The sequence below is a fragment of the Lissotriton vulgaris genome, chromosome 10 (assembly GCF_964263255.1).
Source record: "Lissotriton vulgaris chromosome 10, aLisVul1.2, whole genome shotgun sequence".
In the NCBI taxonomy this organism is placed as follows: Eukaryota; Metazoa; Chordata; class Amphibia; order Caudata; family Salamandridae; genus Lissotriton; species Lissotriton vulgaris.
The window spans coordinates 180,772,450-180,793,089 of NC_141698.1; the positions used below are offsets into that span (position 1 = coordinate 180,772,450).

A 20,640-nucleotide genomic window follows, 5' to 3' on the forward strand; every position below is an offset into this window, starting at 1 on the left:
TCCTTTCACTTATTACTAACTCGAGCAAAATGGACAGTGTGCAAGCAAGCATAAAATTGTGCTTTCACAGCAGATAGGACATTGAGCTATGTGGACATCTCTACAGGCAGGGGGCGTCACCCTGAGGCTGCATTGTAGGCGCTTACCTTGCTGTCGTCAATAGGGCCCTGGACTCTGCGCTGCTACGCCAGCTGCCGGCAATAACCTCCCACTAACAACCGCTGAGTGCACCTGCTTAGACCCACTCTGAATCTTCCAGAAGTCTGCCGGCCCCTGCCCCTAAACCATGCAAAGTCCTTCTTCTCTCTTTAAAAGAATACCCCTGCTGTTTGTTTACAATCTGACACAGCGAGAAAATATGTCCGAGCAGGAAGCAGGATGTGCGCAGATAACTCTGGTAAGGTAAGTCTTTTCTCTATTCACTAGAGTGGAATGAACATGAGGGGGGAATGGTTTTAAACTACAACTCCCAGCAACCAGCCAGAGAAAAGCAGAAACCATCAGTGCTGGGAACGTTAGTTCCCTAATGTGCTGTATGTTGTATTGCGAGTAGGCATATAGGGGGCTCAGGGGCAGGTTCACACTTGCTTCAAAGAAGGGCACAACACTTGATGTTGGACATTATACACCGATCTTTCAGTGGTGGTAGTAACAGTCTGAATTACTGGAAATGGCATACGTAAAGGAAAGAGAATGTAGCCTTAAGGCCAGAGCTGCTGACGTTGGAGCTGGGGAACCACGTTCGAGCTGAGCTTCGCGTCGGCTCTGCATCCTGTGATTCTGGGCAAATCACTTAATCTTCCTGCGCCTACCAAAATATGAATGTGCCCTTATGAAACGTAACTGGTGCTCATGTAAAGGTCAATTTTGCGCTATATGGATCTACAACAAAAAAAAGCTCTCAGTTTTCCCATTTGCACGGTTGAGAAGCTCATCTGTTTCATTTTTTTTTATTCTTGAACTGGGTATTGGAGCGCTTTACATAAGCACCAGTTACTTACACAAGGACACATTCATTTTTGGTAGTCTAGGGGATATTAAGCGATTAGCCCACAATCACAGTATGTTGAGCCGACGCCTAGACTCGAACCTGGTTCCCCAGCTCCCCCGCTCTGGCCGTTGGAATTTGGTTGGGAGTGCGCTTACAGTGTCTTCATAAGTTAATTAAAACAATCAAGTGTTTTTAAAAATCATCTTTCTTTCCAGATGTCAGAGGGTTTTCGTTTATCATACACATAGCTCAATTCACGGCCAGCGAGGGTGCCACTTTCAAGTTGTGGGTGAATAGCTGCTAAGTTTTCACTTTGCTTTTGTGTGCCATTTCTTTGTTTTTAGATTGGCATGAGTGACATTTGAATTCTTATAAGTGCCACTTAATTGTGACTTGAACAAAGCATTAATTTCCTTTATTTGTATAATCTAATCGACTAGAAACTGGCTTTGCCATTACTGTAAAGTAAATAAATAGAAAAGCGAAGACGACATATAATGCATAGTTGCAGGTACAGTCCCGACAAGTTGGAGACTGTCCTGGGTAATATTGTAGCAGAAATTGATGCTCTTTATCACACACAGGTACGCAAACAAGAACAATGTGCTCTTCTTATTTGTACTCATTTCGTCTAGGCGGGTTGTGGATTCAGCTTCACCCTAGCACGACCTCTCCATCCGAACTCCCCAATTGTGTTTTCAGCAGGAATAGCTCTTTTGAATTCAATTTGCTGCTCTTCAAGAAAGGAAACCTTCCTGCTTCAGCCAGACCTTCCTCTGTCTTCTGCTGCTTCTGCTAGAGCTCTAGACAGCACCCACACAGCATTGGCAAATTTTTCGCACTTACTGATGATCCTAAAGTTAGCCTCTGATTCGGTCAGTGTCTTATTCAGAGGCTAAAGTTAGTATCTCATTCAGCTGGCATCTTATTCACTGGCTGAAGTTTGCATCTTATTCAGACAGCATCGTATTTGTTGGAAATATTTACAATAAAACATGTTCCATTTACTGAACCTTAAATAATTCTGCCAACTCCAGTATATCAGACTTTGCATACCCGTACAACGACTGTTATTTTTCAATCAAAACACATATCAGTATTACATCTTTTAGTATTTAGGGCAGATTTAGATTTTGACGGGCGGGTTGCTCCGTCACAATGGTGATGGATATCTAATATAAATCCCATAATATCCTTTTGGATATATATTTCGGTGGGCGGGATATGCGTCATCATTGTGACGATTTAACTGTTGCTGAGGTGATGCTCAGGTGGTGCTGAGTGATGCTGAGATGGTGGTGTTGAACTTATGCTCAGGTGGTGCTGAACAGGTGCTCTCCTGAGGTGATGCCACAGCATCACTCTGCACCACCTCAGCATCACTCAACACAACCCCAGCATCAGAACAGCACCATCTCTTCAGCAACTCAGCACCGGTGCAGCACAACTTCAGCATGAGTGCAGCACAACCTCAGCACCACTACAGCATCATATCAACACCAACTCAGCACCAGTGCAGCATCACCTAGCGCAGAACCAACTCAGCACCACCGAAGCATCACTCAGCAGCACCTCAGTATCCGAGCCCCACCTCTGCACAACCTCTCCACCACCTCAGTATAACCCAACAACACCTAAGCATCAGCACAGCACCACCACAGCACCTTCTCAGTATCAGCAATCACAACATCTCTGCATCAGTGCACCACCACCCGCTCAGCATTCTTGAAGAATCACATTGGCACCAGCACAGCACTACCTCAAAATCAGCACAGCACTATCTCAGCACAAGCACAGTACCATCTCCGCATCAGTGCACCACCACAAGCACAGCTCCACCTCAACACCAGTGCAGCCCCACCTCAGCATCCATGCAGCACCACCTCAGCATCAGCACAGCATCAGTTCACTACCACCAGCGCAGCTCCACCTCAAGCAGCAACTCAGCACCAAAACAGCTTCACTTCAGCACAGCATCACACCAGTTCAGCACCATCTGAGCACCAGCGCAGAACCACCACAGCATCACTAAGCATCACCACAGCATCACTCAGCACCACCTCTGCACAAACCACCTCAGCATCTACACAGCACCACCTCCTCACCAATGCACCAGCACCAGTGCAGCACCAACACAGCACCACCTCAACATCAGCACAGCACCATTTCAGCATCAGCACAACACCTCAGCACCAATGTAGCCCCACCTCAGCAGCAACTCAGTACCAATGCAGCACCACTTCAGCATTAGCTCAGCACCAGCTCAGCACCACCTGAGCTCCAGCGCAGCACCACCACCTCATCATAACGAAGATCTATCTCGCACAGCATAACTCAGCACCACCACAGCATCACTCAGCACCACCTCACCACCAGCGCAGCATCTCCTCAGCATCACTCAAACCCACCACAGCACCACCTCCATATCAATGCATCAGCACTGGCACAACTCCGCATTAGTGCAGTATCCCCTCGGCACAGCACCACCTCCGTATCACTCAGCACCGTCTCCGTATCACTCAGCACCACCTCCGCATAAGTACAGCACCACATCCGCACCACCTCAGCATCAGCGCAGCAGCACCTCAGAATCAGAACAGCATCATCTCCTCATCAGTGCACCACTAGTGCGGCACAACCTCAACCTCAACATCAGCACAGCACCTCCTCCGCATCAGTGTACCACCACCAGTGCAGCCCCACATCAGCATCAGTGCAGCACCACCTCAGCAGCAATTCAGCATCAGTGCAGCACCACGTCAGCATCAGCTCAGCATCACTCAGCACCACTTAAGCACCAGCAGAGCCTCACCTCCGCTCCAATGCCACACCACTACAGCCTCAATTCAGCACCAGCGCAGCGTCACTTCAACATCAGCGCAGCACCACATAAGCATCAGTGCCACAACACCTCACCATCACTCGGCGTCACCTGAGCACAACCTCAGTACAGCACCATCTCAGCATTAGCACAGCACCATCTCCTCATCAGTGCACCACCACAATTGCAGCACCAACTCAGTATCAGCGCAGCCCCTCCTCAGCACAGGTGCAGCACCACATCAGCACAGCACCACTCCTGCATCAGTGCATCACTACCAGCGCAACCTCACAGGCGCAGCCCTACCTCAGCATCGGTCAGCCCCACCGCAGCAGCAATTCAGCACCAACAAAGCACCACTTCAACATCAGCGCAGCACTACCACAGCACCAACGCAGCTCTACCACAGCATCACTTCAGGAGAGCACCAACTCAGCCCCACCTGAGCAGACGTTCAGCATTACCATCTCGGCATGTCTCACCACCTCAGCATCACTCAGCACCTCTCACCACCTCAGTATTACTCCGCATCACCTCTGCACCAGCGCACCACCACATCAGCACCACCTGAGACTCCAACAAACAACTATATCAGGTAGTAGCCAAACTCTCTGGGCAATTATCGAATCTCACCAAAGTCCCCTTGCATTCTCTATGCGACTCACTGGCTAGCTACTTCTTTGAAAAGGTCAACAACTTTTTTATTTGCAGAGTTTTATATAGCGCAAACGAGGCCCGAATCGGGTATCAGAGCGCTTTACATAGCATCAGTTACGTTACATCAGGACACACATTCATTTTTGTTAGGCACGGGGAGATTAAGTGATTTGCCCAGAATCACAGGATGGTTTAGCTTCATTACGGAGACTCTAACCCAGATCCCAAGGTCCGAGGTCGAGCGCCCTAGCCGTTAGGGCAACTAATTTATACCAACTTCTCTCGACCCAAGAAAAATGATCAGCTCTCAAACCCTGTCATCTCTGAACCTTCTCCCTCTTTCTTAGATTTTGATAGCATCTCACCAGATTTCAAACCTAATCTCCACCATTAAACCAGGATCGTCCACCGACCCGTGCCGCCCACGCGATATTTTGAAACCCATCACTGATCTTATTGCACCTAGCCTCTCCAACATCTGCAAGGCAATGTTCAAAACAGGCATTTACCCGCTGACATGGAAAAAATCCATCATCAACCCTTTGCTCAAATAACACAATCTTGATCTTACCGACACAAAAAATTATAGGCCCATTGCCAGCTTCCCATTCCCAGCAAAAATCTTCAAAAAAGTTATGAATTCCCAACTATCCACATACATCGAGAATAATAACCTCCTGGATGAGACGCAATTCGGTTTCCGCCAGGGCCATGGAACCGAGACAGCGCTTATTAAGGCATCAGAGGAAATTAGAGTGATACTGGATCAGGGGGGTGTAGCTGTCATTCTGCTTGACCTCTCAGCAGCATTTGACACGGTCGATTCATGCCACCCGATCGATCCTGTCACAAACATAGGCATCAGGCACACAGCCAGAGCCCTCCTGACCTCCTTCCTCGCCAACCACACTCAATCAGTGAGTCTTGGGACTTTTAACTCCCCACAATTTGCCCTCCCGTGTAGTCTGCCACAAGGATCATCAATGAGTCCGACACTATTTAATATTTGTGTCGGACCTGGCCAGAATCATCAAATCTCATGGGATGGGGCTTACGTCCTACGCTGATGAGACACAGTTGGTGGTTGCAGTACATAACGATGGAGGGGCAGTAGCTGCCAATTTCCAGGATGGCATGTTAGCAATCAGCACATGGATGGCCCATAACTGCCTACAACTTAACTCTGGAAAAACAGAGGTCATGATTTTTGGCAAACTATCGCCAGGCTGGTCCCACACCTGGTGGCCACCCAAATTTGGACTCCCTCCATTACCGGTATCCAAGGTCAGAAACTTGGGCGTTATATTCGACGACAAGCTGTCCTTTGTACCTCATGTCAACTCAGTGGTCTCTTCATCCTTCCACAAACTAAGAATGATAAAAAAGCTCTTACCATTCCTCCCGTTCAGTGCTGGAAAGACACTAGTGAGCACTTTAGTCATGGCAACCATAATTTCTGTAATGGTCTCTTCATGAATGCACAGAGCAAAATTCTCCAAAAACTACAACTAGTCCAGAACTCAGCTGCCAGAATCTTATCAGGAACCCTGAAGTACAAACCCATTTCAAAAGTGACCCGACAGTATCACTGGCTTCCAATTAAAAAACGCATTAAATTCAAGGCCCTCTGTATTGTGTACATGGCATTGCGTTATCTTTGACCTAGCTTCTTAAAGGATGCCTTGGGTGCTCACAACCCTAACAGGACTTTACGGTCTTCCACAGCTAACCTGCTACGGGTCCCCTGCACCAGGGTGACAGATGATTCACTGTCACCACAGCCAAGCTATGGAACTCCATTCCTATACACATCAAATCTAGCCCAACTCTACTTGCCTTCAGGAAACTGACAAAAACATGGCTATTCAGCCAATAGTCCATAGTCTCTGGGTTTTTTGCCTGCAGTCCATAGCGCCGAGACACCCATGGGTATTTGGAAGCTTTACAAATCGCAATAAATAAATAAATAAATAAACAAAACAAAATTCACGTCCACAGTAGCACACCACCACCTCAGCACCACCTCAGTCTGCCTTCGGAATCTGGCATCTGTTGATTCACCCCTAGTGTCCAGCTGCTGCTCGTGTTGTAATTCAGGTACTATTTTGCAACTTCCACTCTCTCATTGCTTATGTTCCGCCCCCCTTCTCCCCACCCCCACCCCAGTAACAAAACAAAAAAAGCTATAATACACCAGCATTAGAACAGACAGAAAGATGTTGCCAGCATTGTAAGGACAAAAAAAAAATGGAGAAATGTTTTATGTTATATCAGTTTTTAAATAGGGTCATTCAGTTGTACATAATAGCTTCTTGGTTATATATAAGGTAACAACATTGCTTATAACGCATACTTTTTTTATTGGCATTTTCTGCAATTACGTACATCACATAAGTACCGATGGCACTGACATACACGAGATAATTCACATACACTTTACATCTTGGCATGAGGTTAAGTAACATCGTGGTCTATAACCTCCTGTGTCAGCACACATGCGAGGCAGTCTTTGTTGTACGCTGGGATGTGAGGCGTGCTCTCTCTGTTAGCACTATATCATAGGGGTGGTGGTGTGCCAGCATTAAAAAACTTAAACAAACCTGGGAGATAGAACTGGGGTCCACTTGGTCTTATATTGCTACCGTTTGGAGGCAGTAGCGACCGGTGGTGGGTGTGCTGTGGGGCGGGGGAGGAAAGGGTGGGGGTTAATAAACTATGGCATACGACCAAACAGAGGTAAATAAGCGTAAGCTGCATTGCCAAATGAGATGCAGCGCGCGCACCGAAATTTGTTTTATTTATTTGTTTACTTAACTCCGTTGGGCCATATTCGGTTGGGCCATATTCCATAGTTTACTACCCCCACCCTACTCCACCCTCGCCCGGACCCACTGCCCGCAGCACTTCCACCACCGGCCGCTACTGTTCGAGGGTAGTCGCCTAAATGATGCAGGGTGGCTAGTTAGGCATGCGCAGGTGGGGGGAGGAAGAGTGTCGGAAGTCGCCCATATGGAGATGCAGTTGCGATCCGCCGGGCGTCCGGGCCATCTGCGAGTCACCCCGGACAACCGCAAGTGCCCCAGGAGAACCGGCAGTCTGAGATCCTGGCGTCTCCAGTATTTCTTGTGTAAAGGAGTGGAGTAACATGGCCCATGGCAGAGAAATTGGATGCTTACGAATTCTCTTAACCTCTTCTGTACGGAGTATTCCCTCTTCTGCTGCACCTCACTTCTTGACAGCACCCACCCATGCCCCTAGATGAGGGCTTCCCAGTGCTTTCCAATGCACAGTGATGCATCGCTTAGCCAGGAGGAGCATCAAGGACACAAAGCGCATGTGCATTTTCATGTTTTTGCAGTGTTTGTAGACTCCAGGGGTGCTTGCCTACCATGTGTATAGGTCTGGGAGTCCCATGACTGTCCTAAATGTGGTGTGGACTGTGTCCCAGTAGCTGTGGAGCGTCGTGCAATCCCATATCATGTGTTGGAATGAGGCATTGGGCTCCGGGCATCTGGGACAGGTGAAGGAGTTTTTGGGGAAGCACTTCTGTAACTTTTCGGGAGTAAGGTATGCCCGGTGTAATATATGCAGTTGTACGTTTTTAAAGTGATAGTTACGGGACACTTTTTTAGTAAATTCTAATGCACGAGTCCATTCCTTATCATGAAGTTGCCTACGGAAGTCAGTTTCCCATTTCTCCTGGAGGGATGAAAGGGTGGGTTGCTTAAGGGTCTGTATGGCTTTATATATCCATGTGACGAAGTGTCGCCCGGGGCCCATCTGTAGTATCGTGTGAATTACCAGGCGTTTAGGGGGTTCTGTATCTATTTTTTGCCACGTGTTGAGGCAGTTTTCCATGAGCTGCCTATATCAAAGAAACTGTCCTCTAGGGAGGTCGAAGTCTTACATGAGCGTCTCAAAGGTCTGAAGTTGTTTGTTGAGGTATAGTGAGCCTGCATCCGTCAATGAGCTTTCAGACCATGTATGCAGCATCCGCTCCGTATAGTGTACTCGACCCTTGGGAAACCCCACCAGCAGCAGGAGGGGGGGGAGTATGGGGGTGCCGCGCGGTCCATTCTGTGGATGTGCGACAGACAGGCATGTGCTGTCATCACCTGGAGTGGCTTGGTCTGAGCCGGCGCGGCCCCTGGCATTAGCATTCAGTCGATGATTGGAATCTGGATTTGCCCGGCTGCTGTGAGCAATTGCCCCTGTGCCTGGCCCGCTGTCCAGCGCGATACCCATTGTAGCTGGGCGGCTAGTAAGTAAGCCTCAAGCCGGGCAGCTAGTCCCCCCTGATCGAGGGGAAGCTGAAGGGCAATGTGCCTGCATATGAGGGTCCCGAGAAGGGTGTCCAGCTCTCTAAAAAAGGAACGTGGGGGAACTACCGGAAGGTTGGAGAAGTAGTAAAATAGTCGTGGAACGAGGATCATCTTAGCGACTGCTATTTTCACAGTGACAGCCAGTGGGAGATCTTTCCAAAAGTGTATGGAGAATCTGATGCCAGCCATCACTCTGCAGTAGTTACCCTCGTAGATTTCCTGAGGTGTGTGATATAGCCGGACTCCCAGGTATCGGACCGCTTGGGGGCTCCAGGAGATGTTGACGCTACTCAGCCTCAGAGGGCACTGGGGCATGGCCTGGCTTATAACACTTACTTATTATAACTTTTCAACATGCGCACAGCAGCCATAATGCTCTACAACATAGCTTAACGTCACTGACAAAGCCAATAGCTCTGGGGAAACACTTATAAGGTCCCAAAGGCGAAACCGATTGGCTATGCCAGTGCTTGTTTACTAGAGGTCCTCAGTAGAATGCAACTGGATCCCATGTTTATTAGCTGGATAGACACCATTTACAAAGACCTATGGAGCCAAGTCGGAGTCAACTGAACCCTTTCCCCTCCCTTCCGATACCAAAGGAGTGCCCAACAGGGATGCCTACTCTCCCATTACTGTTTGCCTGGGTGATGTAGCCCTTGGCGGAGTACATCAGGGTGTATGATAGAGTGCAAGAATTCTGCTGGTGAAGTGGACTGGAGGACAGAGCCTCTCCTTATGCAGACGATCTGCTCCTTTATGTTCAGCATCCGGAGGCCACGGTTCCGCACCCGATAGAAAATCTTCAGCTCTACGCTGATGTGTTGGGTCTTAGGGTGAACTTGTAGAAGTCTGTCCTAGTGCCGATGAGGGGCTAGTTACTGGGGAGGTTAATAGTCTCTGGACTCCAGCTGGCTGGGGACTGTTTCCAGTACCTGGGCATGACTGTGGCCTCTACCCAGAAGTGATACTGGGAAATGCTGCTTAGCAAAATGAAGCTGGTCGGGGGCACCATTCCAGATGGTCTCACTCCTACGATTTCTATATGTTTGTCAACACTACCTGTGCACTCTGCCCCCTTCCTTTTCCCGAACCTACAGGCCTAAATCGGGGTTTTCCTTTGGGCTAGCAAAACCCCACAAGTGTCATTTGGTAAGTGCTGGCTGTCCCCATACAAGGCAGAGCTGGTAAAATCAGATGTAAAGCTTTATTACTGGGCATCTGTCTAGTGCTGGTAGACGACTTGCTCCATGGAGCCAGAGATGACTGTGCTAATTTATTAGAACATGAACTCCTAGGCCCACGCGGCATCCTTAATTTACTCTATGGCAAATCACCCCTCCATGTCGCCCACTCCCCCCCCCCCCCCCCCCCGCCCCCCCTTTGCCCTCACCCCACCATCATTCGGCTCCCACGCCTTTGTTGGCACAATGCTTTGAAACACATACGTTTGCATTAAAAGTCAACAGCTGAAATCCTGCTGTGGCAGGGCATCTGGTTGACCGAAAACACGGATGACCTGTTTTGCCAAATAGGGGGGGGCGGGGGGATAGCGTGGAGGGGCAGCACTATTCGGTCCTTCCAAGACCTGTCCGCAGATTTCCACCTTCACAGATTACAATTTTTCCCTTATTTAGAGCTTGGGTATGCACTAGCAGTACATCGAAATAAACTTGTATCCCTCCCTGAAAGTAATCTTTTAGTGTGCTCTCTTGGGAAAGGGAGCATATCTAGTCTAGGCTTTACAAAACACTAATAAATATCTCTCCTGGCCCACTGCTCTCCCTCAGGGCACAGTGGGAGGCAGATTTGGGAGTTATAGAAGATGAGGAATGGGTTGAGACCTGGATGGCATCCCACCTGCAGCAATATCATCACGCTTTTGTTTAATTCAATTTAAATACCTCCATAAATGCTATTATCCACATTCAGGCACTGGCAAATGGGAAGAGTGGCCAGCACCACCTCCCCAAGGTGTTCTTCTTCTGCTGTTACCTTCTTCCATATTGTTTGGAAATGCCCTTTAATTGTCCATTATTGGAAGGCAGTGAATGAAACTTTTGGAGAGGTGTTGGGCAGGCCAGTTATACTTGAAACTAAAGATAGTCTTATTGGGGGATCATGGACTCCATGGAGGGCCCAAGGATTGCATATACATTGGTTGCCATGGGATACCTTGTGTGCAAAAGGGAGATAGCCCGTCATTGACAAGCAACTCCCACCTCCTCAATCTTGGAGTGGACTAATGGAATGAATAACTGTGCAGTACTGGAGGAACGGGTCTGCAAGGCACAGGGGTGCAGAATATGGTCCCCCTGGACCCAGGCTGAGTTGGCCTGTGATAAATTACAGGAGATTGACTCTGTGCTTACGTTGAAATGAGGGCGGGCTGTGTGGATCAAGGATGAGGATATATACATGACTTTGTTTCCTTAGGGCGGTGTCCCCAAGACATAGTACTAGTTGTATTTGTCAATTTGTATGTTTTAAGATAAAAAATAATAAAAAGTGTTCTAAAAAGATGTAATAATTATTGCAATGTAGTCAGTGGAATATAGGTATTTTTTAGTGGAGCAGTGGAGTTCAGACACATGAAATATGTTCTGACACACACCGAAGGGTCTAGTAGAGACACACATGTATGTATTTTCCTTATGGAGGGTAGAGCATTGTATAGGGTTTGTGTAACTGGCCCACTAGAGTCGTTTCATGGTAATAACTAAATATAAAGTGATGAATTCTCAGCCAGTGTAGTCATCACAACTAGGTATGTCCTAAGATGACTGAGGTGAACATATATGCACTTGTGTTCCCTTTATATGCCCATGAACAGTTACCGACCGTTTCAACTTGCGCGTATTGTAAAGGACATTGTTTCAACAGACTGTTTATCCTTGGTCTCTTGCACACTTCGTGGATAAATCATTCCTAATCAATTGGCAAACTGCCCAGGATTAAAGGTCATCGCATAGAACAGTGTGTAGTAGTATAGAGAGGTTGAGGCAAAACTCCAGAACACAGATTAGCTTATGGAATGTACTCATACAAAATTACCTGTTCACACTTAAACCTCATTTTTTTTCATACTGTCCCCATTTGCATCCGTATAAGTTGCTAAAAACACTTCCAATGGGATGGGAACTCTTTCTTGTGTCTCATAATGCACCCTATAATGTTGTGTGCTACCTGGGCAGGGGTCACTCAGCAAAAGTATGGCATGTCTATTAAACTATGCATTGAGGAAGCCACATATCCTGATTTTATTTTTTTACGTCCACATATAGTACATTAAGGGGTGAGGCTGCTGATTTATAGATTAACATGACCTGCTGTTTCTCTGAGATGTCTCACAACCACCACTTAATTAGAGCCAGATGTATGTTTTTACCCACCAAATGTGTTCTTGCAAGAGGTAATATACAATATGTCTGCTACACATCAAATATCTTTGGGTAATAGAAGTTCCTTTACAGCACGTATTACACCCTAGTACAATTTACAGTGATGGATGTGACCAAAACAGATCAATGTGTTTAAAGATAAGGGCTCAAGAGGCGATTTGCTAAAATATAGTGGAAGTGTTAAAACCGGGCATTTCTCTAGAGCAAAAGAGAAGCTATAAAGTAAGGTTATGTTGTCTTGGATTATCGAATAGGACACATTGTCTTCGAAATCATCTGGGGGAAGCTAGGAACACAAAAGACAAGACCCAAGCTTCTTTCAGCGTAATTTATGAAAAATAACCAAGAACCAGTGGAGGAGATGTTTTTGACATACGAGCACATCCATTACCTTCATAACAATATTAAGAGGTTTTGTGCAATCCTTGCAAGATTCCTGACAATAACGGGGAAAAAATGGGGCACTCTGAGCTTTGGTGGTTTCTGACATTATACACCCTTTAGCTGTTTCTTCTTTGAATCTTGAGGGCTGGAATCGGAGAAGGAAATTGTTGATGAGTCTTAAATATATATTACTACCTGACTTCCAGCCAATGGCCAGTGTTGTTGGAAGGGGGAGCTGTTATAGGATTATTAACCTTGAGTTTGATGTTCTATACAAAAAGAGTTCAGCGGCTTGGACTGCTGGTCCTATGCATCTAATGGGTGGCCTTGGCAAATTTCCTAAAGAAATCCTTTAAATAGAAAGGACTTGTGTCCCCTGGCCATTCACTACAGACATCAGCACTTAAAGAGACCCTTGGCGAACCTTCTGGCAAACAGATCATCTAATCGACAAACTGAAAATATTTTTATGTATTTGAGATATCCGACTACATATAGTTCACACTCAAATGGGTTACTTATGGGTATTTCTGTAACGTTAGAATGTATATTTTTTTATGCACATTTTTTCACAAAGGTGAATAGCCACCATTTCATAGTATGGTAACCAAGGAGCATGTACTGTACCTTCTTGTGCACACATTGGCATTTCTTATACTAGTTTCCCAAAAGTAGAGTTAAAGCAAAGGATCATGCAGGTACACTACAGTTACTGTAGTTGATCGCTTCCTCAGATACCTTCACATTTCATTGGCTTAAATCTCCATCTACCAGTCCCTCTTTTAACATGTTATTTCTTTAGTTATTTTACCTTCCGGAGGCATAGCACCGGGGTATGAAGTGGTGTTTGTTATGCTTTGAAGTAATGTGGCCCATTGTATCAAATCTTTGGCTAATTTATCATCATCCCACACTTTTTTCATTCCACCCTCCCCCCTTTCAACTGTAATTTCTTGCATATCTTTAGCCATCAAATCCAGTAGGTTTATCCAATGTATGAGTAAGCGATGTTTGGTGATTATTGATCAAAATATCAATAACATATGTTTCATATCAATCCTCTTCTTGTTGGGTTCCCACTTTTAGCAAGCTTTTCTTTATTTTGAGACTGGATAGGCCTCTAGTCACTGTATGCAGTTTGGCCATCACATCTTCCCATTATTTTGCTGCTATTCTCCCTCTTCTCCGCATCTGAGGCATATTGTCACTCTGCCTGGACAAATACCTTGGTTTTGCTGGGGTTAAGAATATACTATGTAGTGCATTGAGCTGACCAATTTAGTCCTATCACCACTGGATGTTTTTTAGGTCTCGCCTGCGTTGCACTGCGAAGCAGTGCTTCACAGCACGAGGCATTTTGTTATCAAAAACGGGGTTTTAGCACTGACCTAGGAATCGCACACGCTTGTGCATGTGCGATTCCTTTTGTGCTACCCCATTGGCCTTTGAGTGCGTCATTTTATAAAAGATTTCACACAATTGGCCAAAGGCGGGCGCGTTGCTCCACCCATGGCCTATTGTTGTCTATTACGCGCTTGGTGCGCGTAATAGACACCAATAGGCCGTCACGTGGTTTCTATTAGCGTGCACACACGGACGCGATAATAGAAACACATGGCTTGCAGTGGCGCGCGCTCTTGCTTCTTCTTTATTGAATTTCCTTTTGTGTTTCACTTTGCTCTCGCCCCCCTCCCGTTGGCCGTGTCAAACATGCTCCCGACCCCCTCCTGTTGTCCCCGTCTCCTCCCATTGTCCGTGTTCACCAGGCTCCCCCTCATAGCGCTAACTTTGTCACGTCCCCGCTCTGCATAGGGCTCAGTGTACCCACGCCATACATTGGTACTCCACCGACACCAATTGTTACTGAGGACAAAGGCAGGCCAGTGATGGAAGAGCTCGCATTTTGGGTAGTGTGTTTTGGGAAATGAAGCGCAGACCCTCCACTTTTCCCTGCATGCCCGGTGCTCTGTAGCTATAATGTCCACCCCTCCCATTGCTTCCGTGTATGTCTGAGAGAGAGGTCCTGGTACATATAGTGAATGAGTGCCTCTACAGAGTCCTGGGACTTGCTTTTCTGTACTGTGTAATTGCGATCACTATAAACAACCCCTGCATGACTCAATCCCTGACCTTCCCCATCGCGTGAATCACCCAGGACTGAAACTGAATCTCGTTTTTTTTGCTCTTGCTTCTTGTTACTAATGGGGCCAGACCATCAGGGTCAGCTGTCTTGAGTCTTGTCGACACGTGCAAGAGGGTGCCCTGGTTATGTTTTGGGTGTTCCCGAAAATGCGCATTTGAAACTCCCTGGGGGGGGAGTTTTTCTTCTGTTTTACATCAGATCCGGAAAGCTCACCGCATCTGGAATGCAGATCAGTTGTCTCTGCCCTCTTAGAGTCGTGGGTTTGATTTGTTCCCATTCATGGCTTAAACTGTTTATTGCTCGTGCGTGGGGTAGAGGTCCACTTCTGTGTTTGTGAACGGACAACATGTACGTGAATTTAATATATATATGATCATTTCTAAGTGGTTTTCGTTGTTTTATAATTGTTTGAAAAAAATTGTCTGCGCGTATAGTTTTGGAACACGCCCGATCGCATATGTGCTGGTTTGTGGACTTTTTAAAAATAATCGACAGCATGGAATGGGCTGGAACACCATTTATGAATCTGTTTTTATAGTGATTTGCGTGTACTGCACGTGACGACGCGAGCAGGGGTCGGTGGCAGGCAACAAGCAAGGGTTCCTGGCAGACACCTCTATGACACTGTGGAGTAGCTCAGTGGGTTGTGCAGTCGCGGATGAGATATGCAGGCCACCGGCTCAAATTCAGCGAGCCTTTCAGTTCCCTTAGAAGGCCTCAATAACTTGAGCTCCACGACACTGAGTTATGAATTGTGTGTACAGAGCTTGGCAACGCCGGAAGTAGCGCTGTATACACACGTGTCATGCAGCGCCTAGTGGAAACGGATTTTCCAATTCTTAGTTTCTGGGTAACAGTGGCTTCCAGGTCTGTGCCAGCCAGCTCAAAAAAGCCTCCAACTGCATAATCTGCTCACAGCAGCAACATGCGGAAAATTACACTTTTGTATCTCGACTCTAAAGAAGTGATCGTTAATTGTCACCACGGGCGTGCTATATTATTATGAAATTAGATACCAGCATTATACACATTTGACCAGTGAAATTATGCAAGCCCAAACCGAACGCTCTCTCGCCACTCAATGTGTGCTCTCGTTGGCCAAAGGCATGCCGTGCATGATTGTATTATTGGATTAGATACTGTCACTTTCAGGTTACATGCAGATCTTTATAGCAGGTGCATTAACCCACGGAGTTAGCTGTTTTACTAGACTTCTAACCTATAGATGACAAAGAGATCTCTGTTGAAGAGGCATTAACCCACGGAGTAGTCCTACTAGACTTCTAACCTGTAGGTGACAATTGACAAAGAGATCTCTGCTGAAGGTGCATTAATCCTCTGAGTTGTCCAACTGAATGTGAATCCCTGACCTTTTGGGTACAGGTGCGCGAGCCTTCATCATCTTCTCCCTAGAATCCCGCCCTGGAGCCTGCAGGCTACACACACATCTCTGCGGCAGGTAGGTGAACCCTGTCAGTTGTCTTTTTCAGTGTTAACAAGTGTTTTGAAGATGACATGCATATGTGTGCAACAATTTGCATTAGTCTTATGAGCTGTTATACTGCACTTCTAACATTTGGCCTACGGGCTACATAGAGTTCTCATTGACTGGTGCCTTCTGAGCTGACTTATTCAAGTTAGAACATGTGACCTACAGAATTAAAATCTCATCAACAGGTTCATTAACCTTGCATGCTTTCTCACTAGAATTCTTGTTTGTAAGGTGCTGCTGGCATTGAGATCTCTGGTGCAGGTACAATCACCACCTGAGCAGTCTCTCTGTGAATTGCAGCGGGCTGATTAATATGACAGTCTGCATCTGGCGCATTAACCTCCCTTACTAAATTTCCAGCCTTTCGCCTGAAGTTGAGAGTATTCTGTGCAGCAGGTGTGTTAGCCGACAGGACTACCGTATCAGGTGACATTTGTCCACCAGTGGCAATGCAGTCACTATCGGGAGTTGTTCATTGCGTGTCTCTCTCAAAGCTACAGTCCTGTTTATCGAAACGGATATGCACATTTTTGTTGAAAATCCAGCGACGAAGTTTATTCTTACTGGAAATAGTATAGAGCACAAGCTTGCATTTAAAAACCAAAACAAGCTCTTGGTGGTACCAACAAATTAATCCAGCACCCTACTAAGCATGTCACTAGGCTTCAGCAAATGCTTTATAGTTAGTGCGGAATCATATTTCCGCACTAATTATAAAGATTCTCCGAGAAAAGACTTGCCTTTAAAAACGTTTCCGCCGTTTATTGTTTTCCTATTTTTGGACCACATGTCCCTAGTCTGCAGACTTGTTATAACAACACCTCACCTCTGGCTAAACACTTATAAGGTCCCAAAGGCGAGACCTATTGGCTATGCCAATGCTTGTTATGTTTAGGCATGCGTTAAAGCCTTATACAAACTGAAGGCTAATCACTTTCCTTGTGCTAAATTCAACACAGCTACCATAACGGCTGATATTTTCGGAGCGATTGAAAAAAAGCCTCCATATTTACATATTTGTTTTTGCCAGTTTTTCATATTGCAGAATTTAGCCGCCCTAGTCCATAGGCCTCTTCTGCTTCCTGAAATGAATGTAACATTAAATGAGTGTCCTAAAAAACGTACTAGTTTGCACTCCTCTTCTCCATTGGCCTATGAATATATCTCTCCCATACATCCATTTTACATGTAAATTGTGTAGTATTAACGAGTTTCTGCATCACTTGCTCCCATATTTTGTCATACCAAATAAAGTGAGTGTGATTGAAAGTAGCTTCCGCTCATGAGTAGCTCATGCACATTCCTTTTAGTAGTTGTTTTTCTTCAATGTGCCTCTACTTCAAGCCATCTAACCATCTTGTAACTGTAGTGCCACATAGTACGCCTCTATAAATGGCAGCCCAAAGCCCTCATGCTACAACTTCTTCTTCAGTATTTCCAATCTCACCCCTCTCCTTTTCCCTGCCAAGACCGTCTAATTCTGCAAATAATGTTGTTTCCAGTCTGTACATCATATTTTGCATAAAATAAGCATAGCAGGAGGAAGCACATTTTGTTGACTGCTATCCATCACATAACCAACAGTGGTAGGATATACTCAACCTCTACAATAATCTTCCCATATTGTGAATGTGATGTTTCGCTTGTCACTGTGTAACCTGTATACCCAGATGATATATTAATTTAAATTCCCATCGAGATCCCATCTCCATCAAGGCATCCCTATCATTCCATCCAGTTTGCTTCAGTCTATACTGATTCACAGTGTAGGTATTCTCCCAAATTCACTCTAATTTTGCCAGCGACAAAGGAACCAGTATTACTGGCCAACTCGGATAAATCAATACACCGTCTGTATACATAGATACTACATGATCAGTATCCCTCAATTTGAATTCCCATTCTCACAGTCCATTAATGTATCCTATGGGCTTTAATGTCAATGAAAGTATGGTCAGCAAGAGTGGGCATGCCTACCTCATCCCCCTTTCTGTCTCAGTTATGGTATATCAAGCATCCCATTTTTACTTTCACTGTGAACCTACTGTACAGCAGCCTGATCCGACTCAGAAAACTGTGACCCAATCCTGTCCATTCGAGTACCTGGAAAATACATTCCCGTACTGCAGTGCCACATGTCTCCCAGTTGGCATCTAGAAAATGATAGCTTGATAACTGGAACACAGGATGTTGATCTCATAAATCATCGAATGACATTCCCTAATTAAAGAAGTGAAGAGCACTCATCTCTTCAGAGCTTTTTGCTAACAGCTTCTTCAATTTATGTTAGAGGACCACAGATACTTACCACCTTACAAGACAAAATGGTACTTACTAGAAACCCAAAATGTTACCTTGTAAATATAATGATAGTCAGAAGACACTGGAATCCTATTTAAAAATCCACCCCAGCACTGGGTTTCTTTTCCAGAATTCACACCGGTGCAATTAACAGGATTGTTGGCCAGCTGAAGTGAACTGACATGATCAAATAGATAACAAATAATAATACTATTGGATACAGATTAAAAAATATTGCCAGATTTTCGTGAAGATAAGCTGTTTCGAGCAGATTGAAGTAGCTTTAGCCCGTCATACCAACTTGCATCAAATACTCTGTAACTGGGGTGATCCAATACATTAGTTGTTCCTGGTTTACCCGGATCTAAGAAGGTGTTGGAACTACAGAATTTGAACTTCTTATTTATTATTTCGATTAGATAGATTTTCATCTCAACTCACATGGTTAATCGCCTTCTTATATCAGAACTCGTTTGTTAAGGAGATAATGTGATGGTCGCAAGAAATTTACCTAGGATGCTCTGCATTACCGATTCTCTTTGTTTTGTTGTTTGTTTAGGGAATTTATTAAGCGCATGTATGCCAACGGTCTCTTGGCGCTGAGAGGGGAGGGGGAGCTGTCTTACGGGCTCTAACAGTAGGCTAGAGTGAATAACCATGTTTTTCTAAAACTGGCATATTCTGGTGTTAACCCCTTCGATGCTTGTGACGGAACCATTCCATCATCAGTCACGGTTGGGCTGTGCTGATGACGGAATGGTTCCATCACAACCACACCCATTTAAATCGGGGCCAGCACAGGAGGAGAATTCCTTTAGCAGCGATGAGGTTAATCTTTGCCCTGTAGTTCCGAAGTTCTGCCTCAGGCATTATGAGGCAGATATACCTTCATGCCGAAACATTTTTGTGGATGTTGGTTGCCAAGATTCTGAATGTCTTGTAAGATCTTAATTTTTGTTCTTTACATATCCGTTGACGGTCATTAAATACGTTGAATATAATTATATTTCTCCCACTAAGCAATTTTGGTTTAGAAAATTATCATATTTTCTGCAAGCATTGTCTCCAGAGAATTAATAGTCTCTGTTCACAATTTTTTACTGGTTGGCAATCATCATTGTTTTGAGTATAAATCCGCCTGCAGGCTATATTTTTTTATTAAAGATTGGTTTATTAACTACTTCCTCTACAAGGAACTCCTGGAGAAAGAAGATAAGACCTGAATTTAGGAAATTAGTTCTTTCTCCTTGATTTGTGTTGTGGGTTGGTAAAATGGTGTGAATTCACAGATCTGGAGATTTTGGGCCCTTTGTAATAAGATTGTTCCAAATTTTCCCAGGATCTGGTGCACTGGTTTCTTGGCTCAACTGAACCCACAATGAAGAATTATAGCTCAGTATAAGGAATGGGACTCGGTTGATCCTGTGTGGACTCTATGCAGTATTCCGTGCCTTTAAGGGTTAGGCTTCTGACACACGTGATTGGACTCATACAGTATTCTCTGGTTGCTTAAATGTGCCTTCAGGAGAGGGGCCTCTCTCGTTTGTAAACCCACATATTGAATTACTTATGGGCCCTTCATCAATGGTAGCTTCTACCTTATTATACAAGTTACCCTACATATGGTAAGTATCCATTCACAAAACGACACCTATTCTTAAACAATTCAGGCTAAAGTGCAGCAAAGCAATTGCACTATGTGTAGAGCACTTCTCCAAACCTCAAACCCCTTGCCCATCCGCTACCATCTAGGCCTACATTGCATGCCTTTTTCAGACATGCACCCCAAAAGGATGCCCAGTAATCCAATGTAAATCAGAGCACTTTGTAAACCTTTTGTGGGTATGAAGCACTATATAAATGTCACAATACAAGAAATGTCTATGTGACAGTGTATCTCTAGATCAGGTTTCAGTTAGAAAAAATCTGCAGTGAAAAAAGTTTCCATAGTAAGAATTTCACATCCATAACTGTTTCAATTAGTGTCTTTTGTAATCATTTGTCGTTTGTTTCATTGTTAATTATAAGTTTCTCATTTTTTTGTATTGATGTTTGATTTGTGTTTATATTTTATGTTTTCCAATTGATCTCATGTTTTCATTTTGATTTGATTTTTGCTACTCTTCTG

At 45.2% G+C, this 20,640-nt stretch overlaps 1 protein-coding gene across 4 annotated transcripts in view; it reads left to right on the top strand.

Annotated features, from left to right (window-relative positions):
* TOM1L2 (target of myb1 like 2 membrane trafficking protein) overlaps positions 1-20,640 on the top strand; it is a 562,608-nt gene that overhangs the window by 496,187 nt on the left and 45,781 nt on the right. The gene's annotated exons all lie outside the window — the stretch shown is intronic.